The sequence below is a fragment of the Nicotiana tabacum genome, chromosome 18 (assembly GCF_000715075.1).
Source record: "Nicotiana tabacum cultivar K326 chromosome 18, ASM71507v2, whole genome shotgun sequence".
Classification (NCBI taxonomy): domain Eukaryota; kingdom Viridiplantae; phylum Streptophyta; class Magnoliopsida; order Solanales; family Solanaceae; genus Nicotiana; species Nicotiana tabacum.
In genome coordinates this window covers 21,598,977-21,610,261 of record NC_134097.1, presented here as the reverse complement: position 1 = coordinate 21,610,261, position 11,285 = coordinate 21,598,977, and positions in this window count along the sequence as shown.

Sequence of the window (11,285 nt, the reverse complement as noted above, 5' to 3'; positions counted from 1 at the left end):
AGGGGTGCCTAACACCTTCCCCTTAAAATAATTTCAAGCCCTTACCCTATCTCTGGTTATTCAAATCAAGCCCTATTGACGTCCTAATGCACCTTAATCATTAGGTGGCGACTCTTCAAACCCAATTCCTAAAAGGAACGAGTTGTCCTTCCAAATGTCATAAATCCAATTTTGCGAGAAAAGGGGGGCGCGACACATTACCCTTCCAGTGTTCCAAACTTGCTTCATTCAAGTATTTCCCAGCTTGCAGTATCTTCCTTACAATCCAAGAAGCTTGCTTTAGATCAACTTCCCATGGTTCCCTTCCTTTTATATAGTATGCATACACCTATTTGATCCATAGCTTGTCCTTCTTCTTGCCCAAGTTCCATAGATGTTTCAGTAAAGCTGCCCTATTCCATGTACTGAGGTCTGTGATATTCAATCCTCCTTTAGTTTTAGGCCTGCACAACTTGTCCCATACCACTAAAGCTTTCTTGATCGAACTAGTATCACCAGTCCATAGAAATTTCCTACAAGTGCCTTCAACCAGTTGAATGATTTTTTTTTGGCCAAGGAAAAATTTGTGACCAGAAAGACTGTATAGCAATAAGTACACTTTTAGTCAATTATAGTCTTCCCGCATAGCTCAGAAACTTCACTGTCCACTGTTTAATTCTCCCCAACATTTTGTCCAACAATAGTTGGCATTGGCTTATTAATAAACTTTTTGTACTCAAGGGGACATCTAAGTATCGAAAAGGAAGTTCACCTGTGTTGAACCCTCTTATTTGAGTAATCTCCTGTTGTACTGCACTTGGAACACCTCCAAAATATATGTTGCTTTGGTTCTGATTTGCCACTAAGACTGAAGCTTGTGAAAAGCTATTGAAACACTCATATAGTGACTACAAAAACACCCTATCTCCTCAGCAGAAAAGTAGTAAGTCATCAGCATAACTAAGTTGGACAATACTCATTTTTTCACACCTTGGGTGGTAGTTAAAGTTAGGTTGCTCCTTTTAAGTTCTTCAAACTTCTAGTCAAGTATTACATTGCTAAGACAAATAGCAATGGAGACATAGGATCTCCTTGTCTCACACCCCTTCTTGCTTCAAAAGGAATAGTAGGACTGCCATTGATATTAATAGAATATGACACTGTTTTAATGCACTCCATAATCCAACCTACAAATTTTTTAGGAAAACACAGTCCATCTAACACCTGTTCCAAATATACCATTCAAGTGAGTTATATGCCTTTTCCATGTCGCATCTAGGTGAGACTCCTTTCTTACTATAACCTTTTATCAATTCATGGTTTAATAGTATATTGTCCATCAAGCCTCTACCAGGTACAAATGCTACCTGGCTTTCATCCACTAATGTGTTCATGACCATCCTCATCCTACTTGTCAACATCTTGGATATGATTTTGTATAGGGTAGTACAGTAAGATATTGGTCTATATTCTTTTATTGAATTTGGATTCTTCACTTTGGGAATATGTGTAGCCGTTGTGCAATTTATTGATTTGAACATTCTTCCAGTGCTAAAGAACTGCAAAACTGCCTTTACTATCTCATCTCCATTCATATTCCATGTTCTATTGAAAAAATAAGCATTAAAACCATCTCCCCAGGTGCCTTCATATCATCAATACTCTTGAGAGCTTCAAGTACATCCTCCTTTGTAAAAGGAGCTATGAGTTCCAGTTGTTGTTTCCTACTTAACACTGGTCCATTCCTTATCATTCCAGGATGTATGATAGGTATACTTCCACATGTAGATCCTAACAGGTTTTTGTAGAACTCAACCACTTCAGCTTCAATCTCTTTATAGTCTATTAAGGTGTTACCCTTACTATCAATGAGCCTTGTGATTTGATTATGAGCTTTCCTTCCTTTCATGCTTGCAAAGAAGTAAGCATTATTGGTATCCCCCAGCTGTAGCCATTGTATTCTTGACTTCTCTTTGTAGATTGAATCCTCAATTTTATCCCATTTCTCCAATTGATATATCATCTCTTTCTCTTCTTCAAATAACCTTGATGTTGCATTATGATCTCTCATTCTCTTGTACTTCTTGCAGGCCTTCTCTTATACTATTTATTTTCTGCTTAACATTCATGAACTCTTTGCTGTTTAACTGCTTCAGAGCTGCCTTTACACACTTCAAATTTTGTCATATATCTTCCATTGTCCCTGCTTTCCATTTCCAGTTAGTTTCCACAATCTGCCCAAACTCAGGATGATCAGCCATACAGTTATAAAACTTGAAAGGCCTTCTCTTAGTATCACATTTCACATTTATTTCAATACCTAAGGGGAATGGTCTGAGAAAAGAGGATTCATGACATGTACTTGTCTAGGAGGCATGTTGAGCATCCATTTATCATTTACAAATGCTCTATCAATTCTACTGAATACATTGCTATTTGTCCATGTATATGATCTGCCTATTGTAGGTAATTCTACCAAATTACATTCCTCAATTACTTCTCTGAAATCCTTGTTTCACTATCCTGTACATCTTTGCCTTACATTCTGTCTTCAGCTCCCAGAATTGAATTGAAGTCTCCCATTAGTAACCATGGCTTCCTGAGTTTCTCTATAGTCCTTACTATATCCTATAATGCTTTCCTATCATGTACATTATGTAATCCATATACTGCAGAAAATTGAAACTCATTCTTGCTTGCAATACTCTTTACAACCCCATGTATCAGCTGTGCATAGCTTCCTATCATTGTAAACTGCAGTACATTTGAATTCCAAATCACCCAAATTCTTCCTTTGCATGCATTTGATACATTATGGCACCATTTCCATCCAGGTAATGTATTTATAATGATCTTATCAGCTTTTGTTTCACTTACTCTATGCTCATATATTGCTATAATATCTAAGTCTTCACAAACACCTTTAACTCCTTGTGCCTGAACACTTTATTAAAACCCCTGACATTACATGTTACTAACATTAAGCTATTGTATTATTTTTGTGTACCACCACTACCTCCACTCCTCTACTTGTACTGCATTCTTCATGTCACGCCCCAAAATCCGAGGAGTGCGACCAACGCTCAACCGAGTAAACCCAACTGAGCAAGCCTGCTAGATTTCATTCTACCCAAAGTCATCCTTGAATAAAGAGGAGATATACTCCATTATTTCAAACTCTGAAAATAATTAATTAACAACTTCGTTCACAATATTGAAGATATTACAAGTTTTATACCTTATTTCCAAACATCAAAATTTCCAATTTAAATCCAATACCCAACACTACCCACAACCTGTCTGCGGAGCCTCTAAATACAACTGAAGAATAATACGGAAATGCCGGCAAAAAGGCTCCGGCTATACCTTACACAAATACCAAAATAAGACTCCGAGAAGAAAAGCGGCATGAGCCACGCAGGGCCCCGAGAGGAAAGGGGCTCACCAATATAGCTGACGGAAAGTGGAGGAGGTGCTACTGCCGGTGGACTGGAGTACCTGCTTTAGAACCACCTACAATCATAACACGAATGTAGCGTCCCCGGCAAAAGGGACGTCAGTACATTTGAATTGTATTGGTATGTATGTACAAACTTTACCCCAAGTAAAATCAAACAATACACAAGTAACAAACAATAATAGAATCAACAACCAAATGCACACGAAAGGAACAACCAAAGCCAAACAAGTTTCACAATCTCTCCTTTTCCCTTTTCAACATTATTTCATCACATCAACGATTTCACAACTTTCACATATTTTCATTGCAATAGTGATTTCGATCATTTTTCTACCCTTATTACCTCGTCCACCCTTATCACCACAACCCACAACTTATAACTTCGTGTTGCGGCGCGCAACCCGATCCCACCGGACAATTACATTTCACACAACAACAGTAGTTCACAGTTCAATCATATGGCTTCAGGCCATCCAGAATATCATTTCACAACAACAACAATTCACAAGAATTTTCATAAACATCAATAACAATTCCATCATATACAATAACCCGTATACAATTCAAGTCACAACGATAATTGCCCACAATAAGTCATCGATGATATTACCACTATTGTTTCAATTGCATCAATTATGATTTCTTTTCTATCATTTGTTACACAGCTCTTACCACATAACCATATTCACACACACACACACACACTTGGTTTGTTGCCATTTATTTACGCCACTATACACATTCCCACGTTTGGACACATTAAGATTCTTTCATCCGTTAACACATACTTCCATGTCGACATCCTCAAGCATTTACAAACTTTGCACATAATAAGATAGGCACATCAAATCACTTCTCACAATCACATATAACTTGGTGGTATGGAAATCAACTAAGTCAATCAATTCACATATTTTCATAAAAGGTACACATACCGTATGCTCGTCATAACAAGGGGATTCTACAGGAGTTAAAGTTAGCCATACATACCTCAAAGAGCTTTTCCTTAAGTTACTACAACGTTCCGGAAATTCTAGCCATGCCCATCTACTTCGAGACATAACAAAATTGAACACAAATTAGGAAGATATTCATAATTCTAGCTCATTTGAGCATTTTATCAAATACTAGTTGAGCATCTTGATTTCAAATCTCTTTTACAAGATTTCCTTCATTCCCTAACCCAATCTTTACTTATTTATGTTCAATAATCTTCCCATAAACCTAAGTTATACATGCATGTATACATAATACTAATACACCCAAGAATCATACCTCAATAACCCATCTTATACTCCAAACTCGAAATTAAAGTCTAGGGTATAGAACCTTACCTCTTAGATGAAGAACTTATGATTGGGTTCTTTGATTCTTGAGGTTTGATGCAAGATTTGGATGATTTAAATGTTGGATTCCTCCTTATCTATCTAAAATGCTCTCACCTCTCTCTAAAATCAGTAGAGAATGACCCCAAATGAATCCCCAAAGACTATAAATTAAAATGGGGTCGGGTTATAAAAATTAGAAAATTAACCCTCCGATGTCAAGTATGCGATCGCAAAATCCACCGCAGAACGGGTATGCAGGCCGCAGATTCGTCACAGTTGCCCAGAACTGGGTTGTTTTGCTTCATTCTGCGACCATTCTGCGATCGCAGAATGGTTTTGCGGTCCGCAGAGTTAAATCTACGATCACAAATTTCACCGCAGAATCGCATTTTTCCAGCCTTTGGTAATTTGATCATAACTTTGTGTAGGAATGTCCAAATGACGAACGATTTAAAGAGTTGGAAATTATACTCGAAGAGCTTTCATATGATAGGTTGTTCATAACATAAAACCTTATATATACTTAGATAGGCTCATTCAAAGTGGTGGCTTGTGTGAACTCATTTGAAATCTTAGCCTATTATGAACTTTTCCAATTTTTCTTAGACTTAGGCCTTTCCTTGGACCCCAAATTACTTACCATAAGACTTGTACACATATTTACCAAATCCAATTGATGCCCACCATGTTAATAACACATAAAATAGTTTAATAAGCCTACATGGTACCACGAAATCCTAGGTTGCTTAACGAAATTTTCCGGGGCCTTACATTCTCCCCTCTTAGAATCATTCGTCCTCGAATGATAATTGGAGTCAATCTGCAATTACTCAGTAACTTATCTCCTTTCTCACACATCTTTAAATCCCAAATTTTGACTAACTCCCAAATTTTTCAGAAATTTCAGCAGAGTTTCCCTTGTAACTAGGACTATCCACCTGTCAGAGGGCCTCAGAAACACACCTCAACAATATATATGTGATCAAATGATGCAAGAAAACATAAAACAACACCAACTGTAGTCCCATAATGAACATATAATTGGAAAGGAATGCTCTTACATTAGCTGAAAAAGCGATACAAAATTTATGTGAAATAACTTCATAGAACTATTTCATTGCTATTCAAACAAACGAGGGGTACTTCTTTTTCATTTCTTCCTTAGCTTCCCAAGTGGTTTCCTCAACCTGTTGGTTTCTCCATAACACTTTCACGGAGGCAATTTATTCATTTCTCAACTTTCGGACTTGCCTATCAAGAACGACAATTGGGATTTCTTCATATAACATCTCTTCGACGAACATTCGAATAGGACTTTTGACGGTTCTGAGCAGTTTTCAACCGCTCCTTAATAATCTTAACCTTCTCCCTAGCCCAATGCACAAGGTCTGGCCCTATCAATTCAGCTTCTCCAACATCGAACCACATAATAGGAGATGTCACACCTCCTTTTTCGCTACACCCGCAATGGCGTAAAGGAATTTTTCCAATTAAAGACAATCGGAACGGGATTTGGTTATTAATTAATTAGAGTCGCCACTTGGGAGATTAATGGTGTCCCAAGTCACCGATTTTAATCCCGAACCGAGGAAAAATATGACTCTGCATTACAGTCCGCGAACCAGAAATTCGGATAAGGAATTCTGTTAACCCGGGAGAAGGTGTTAGGCATTCCCGGGTTCCGTGGTTCTAGCACGGTCGCTTAATTGTTGTATTTGATTTTATCGGATTTTAATACATGCTAGCTTATGTGACTTTTCATTCATAAACCGATTTTATCATTATTTTAAAAGAATTGCAACGTCGTGAAAACGCGTCTCGAACCACGTCGCAATCAATGCACCCGTGGTTGTTAACACATTTCGACTTCGTTGAGACTTGGATTTGGGTCGCATCAATGCGCACCCGAGTTTAAGAAAATAATTTAATTAAAATTGCGCCTAAAGAGTCTAACGCATTCTTATTTTTGGGGAAGGCCGTGAAATTCGCTAAACGGCCCTCCCGAATTTCTAAGTACTTTCATATAACAATTATTGAGGGCTCCGCAATTTTGTGTTTTTATTTGGCTAGGCTCGTCTCGTTTTGTTTTAAAACGTTTGTCTCTACTAATAAAACAAAGGTCCTAATTAATTGTCATGGTTTAGAAGTTATTACATTTGGGTTCCACCTAAGGGAAAACATATCTAGGCCATTTGCTGATTTAGGCCCAAATCCAAACGGATGCCAACGTCCAGAGGCGTGCACGGGCCACATCTCACTACATTTCTCATTTCGAGCATCTGGGGCTACAATTGGATTAATCACAACTTTGGCCAACATTCATACCCAGGTACGTTTAGAGGCTTCAAAGTTCAAAGCCAACTAGACAGCTAATAACGACCTCAACCAATGTGATTTTGTACCTTGAATTACTAATTTGTTACCAATTAAGCTCTAAGACCTGTTGTTATTCAAGATGCAATCACTGCTTTTCGAAGGTGACCTTGGACTATTGCATTAAAATGAATCGCATCTCCAGTCACACTAATTTTAACCCAACTGACTGTCATAGCTATGATTTCCACTCCAAACCTTCAGCTAATGACCAATCCACTAATTCTCTAAGTTATTAACCATTCGATGCCAACTTAATAGACCATTAACACAGGAAATCAAGCTACTATATACTAGCACACTACTTCCAGAACAACTAAGTACAGATTCGAAATTAATAATCCACTGCAGTTCATTTATTACAAATTACAAAAGTGTTTCATTCATCCAATTCTCTATTATTACTGTTACGCCATTGAAATTCCAATTTACATGATATTGCACAGATTCGACATCAATTTAACATGACTTGGATTTTATTTCTTCAATCGACCAACACACAGATTTAGTCCGTCAACATCAAAGGAAACTGAAAAAGTACCTGGAAATCGACACAAGTAGAAGAAGAGGAGGTCAGCCACAACACAGTAGCAACAACAAACAATTCCCAACAGTTATTGAATAACCAACAACCAAGGAATAGGTTCGAAATCCAGAAATATTCAACAAGTTAACAGAAAACTAGCAAATCAATCCAACACTGCTTGAACCAGCCCATAATAGCTCAAAATCACAACCAGATGGTCCGTAAATGTTTAAAACCAATCAGATTCACTAGATCAAGTCAAAATCAATTTGAATGGACCCAAGGCCACTCAAAAACCAACCAATAAACTTCAAAGGGACCTCAGCGATCAGAAGAGAGTAGAGTTGATCAGAATTAACCCAAGATCAATGTAACAGTGCCTATTTTGATTTTTGTTGCATATTTTCTGTTTTTGTTTTTGATTTTATTTTTAACTAAGAACTAAAAAAAGACTTTAGTTTTAGATTTGAATTTCCAGATCTGAAATTTGGAGAGGGACTTTTTTGGGGAATTTTGGGCTCTCCCCCCCTGAATGAAGTAAAGGGCATGCCCTTTTATAGGCAGAGCTGAGGGCAGCCCTCATTTTCTCTTTTCTATGTCAGCCCCTTATCTATTTATTCAATTAGTCCCTTATTTTCTAACTTGTTACCCAAGTAATCCCATTAAAATTATTGAAATCTACACTATAGCCACTTTGGAATGTTCTAGAAGATTCTAGTTTCAACTATCATGTGTTACCCAATCCTAAATATCTGAAATACCCTTGAACTCAACCTGAAATTACCTACTTCAGTTAACTGACTCAACCCCCTTAACATTAGTTAAAACTAACAGCTATAACCAATCTTTTAAATCTAAACTAGCTGCTGAATTTCAAACCACCAATTACCGTTAACAATCACACTAACTAATCAATTATCCATAATAACATCAGTATGAAACTGGAATATTAAATCCATCTAAGGAAATTTCTGACTAACATCATTAACTTGCACTAATTAAAAACCATACTAAATAACAAATTCAAACTAATCGAGCCCAGACGAAGTCAATTAAACTACCAAAGCAAAAGATCGAACTAATGTTTAAAACGGAATTTAAACTAAAACTAGAACAACTTTAAGAACATAACCAATATTGAATCAAAACAGAACAAATTCTAATCTACCAATCCAACTAAAACCAGAAATCAAACGAACTAGAATTAAACAGTCAAATCGGAATATGAAATTAAACAGAATTGACAAAAATTGAAAGTAAACTAGAAATTAACAAGTATCAGAACAGAAGCAAAAGAGAAGAACTAAACAAAGAAAATAAAAGAAAATCAGACTTCACTGACACGGCTCAAAATTCTACTACCTCTCGATTTAAAATTCGCTTGATTCTGGTGATATTTGCATGCCACTGATGGTGAATTCGTCACGAGGGAGGTGAGGTGACTATGTGGAATCAATTTGGTGGAATTTGGAGAAACCCGGGTTTTGCCGGAAAACTTCGATTTAATATTCGAACATATCTGGTGAGATTCGAAGGACGAGGTTTGGGGGGTTTGAAAGAGGAGGCCAAGTCGGTTCCAAGGTGTTAATTTGGTTGGATTTGGAGAGGGTGGTGTTCTGGCCGGAAAACTTCAATCGAAGATTCGAAGCTTTCGGAGTGGATTCGAAGGAAGCCATTTGCATATTCAGAAAGAGGGTGAAAAGGGAAGTTTGAGGTGTTATTTTGGTGGTCATTGGCATAATTGGAGTCGTCGCCGCCGGCGAGTTCCGACGAAGGGATATGGGGGCGGCTGGTTTTTAGGGTTTATGTTAGAGATGGACAGGGGGAGGGGGTCTGAGAGGGGTGGTTATCTTCGGACACTTATATAGTAACGAGGGGTGAGTTCCTGGCCGTTAGATCTGATAACCTTGACAGCCAGGATCTATCGTGCACTAAACAGGGTCGTTTTGGGGCACTAAAATGGACCGGGTAGGGGATTGGGCCTGGGTCAGTTTCTGGGGTGTGTTTGGTTTTGTTTTTTTTCTTTTGGGCTGGGTGAATTTAATTGAAATGGGCCAATTGTGAGCAGCCCTCTTTTATTTATTCCCTTTTTTTCTTTTTAATTCTTTTACTCATTTTCATTTTGTATTTTTGTTTTATTTTTCCCTGATTTTATAAGGATGCACAATTAAAAATAAAAATCCTAATAGATGTCAAAGCTAAATTAATTAAATTCTAAAATTATTTAAAACCTATTTTATGGCGAATTCACAATTAAAACGATTAAAATGCAAAGTGGACTATTTTGTGATTTTTATATTTTGTTCCAAAACAAATTAACCCTACTTAATCCTAAAATATGAACTTATATCCTAAATACATATTTTGTATTTTCATATGAATTAACATGCACAAATAAAATGTAAATAACTATCAGAATGTGACACCAAAATTCACAAAAATTGTAAAAATAAAGAAATTATTTTGTTTGAATTTTTTGGGAATAATTAGCTTAGGGCAAAAATCACGTGCTCATAGGAGATCTACATCTCCTACCATATAATGCTCAAAATAGTGCCATCTGAGTACTAGCATGAAAGCTGTTGTTATAAGCAAACTCTATGAGGGGTAAATATTCATCCCAGCTACCACGTGATTGTCCGGAAACACGGAGAGTTTTCATGCAAATACCAGCTACCTTTAAATTCAAGAACACAAGCACGCAACATATCCTCAAGCGTCTGAATGGTCCGCTCTGCCTGTCCATCAGTTTGTAGATAAAAGGCTATACTAAGATTTACTTGAGTACCCAAACCTTGCTGAAATTTCTTCCAAAAGTTTGTCGTGAATTGAGCCCCTCGATCTGAAATGATTGAGACTGGAGTGCCATACAACTTGACTATTTCTTTAATATACAGTTGAGCATACTGCTCCGCTGCAAGCGACGACTCAGCCCTATTTTGCAAAATTTCCCTACCTTCACTAGACTTGGCAAGACAAACTTTCAAACTATCCACTGGTGAACCTCCATGGCCAAGTACCTTTGACATATCTCCAAGTGAGCTAAACTATCCGTAGATTTTCGGCTAAGAGCATCCGCCACAACATTGGCCTTTTCCGGGAGATAGAGAATCTCAATATCATAGTCCTTGAGTAACCTGAGCCATCCTCTCTGTCTCAGATTCAACTCCTCTTGTTTAAAAAAAATATATTTAAGGCTCTTGTGGTTCATAAATACATTAACATGGACCCCATACACATAATGTCGCCAAATCTTTATACAAAAACTACCGCCGCAAGTTCTAAGTCATGTGTCGAATAGTTCTTTTCATGATTGTTGGGTTGCCTTGAAGAATAAGCGATCACATGGTCATGTTGCAAAAATAGTGGACCATCTATGTCCTAATTCTCTGACATATGACCTCCTAGGATTTGAGTTCTTCAATAATTTCCTTGATATGGTTACAATCTTTTGTGAATATATGCAACTTGCTCTTCCAAATTCTCAACAAAAGACATTGCTGGATGAGTTTTCTTATAGGACCTTTTATTTCAAAGAAATCATATCTTCTAGACTTCGGACATACTTTCACATCATCAACATGCACGACATTGCATCAAATGTAATGTAACATTGTGC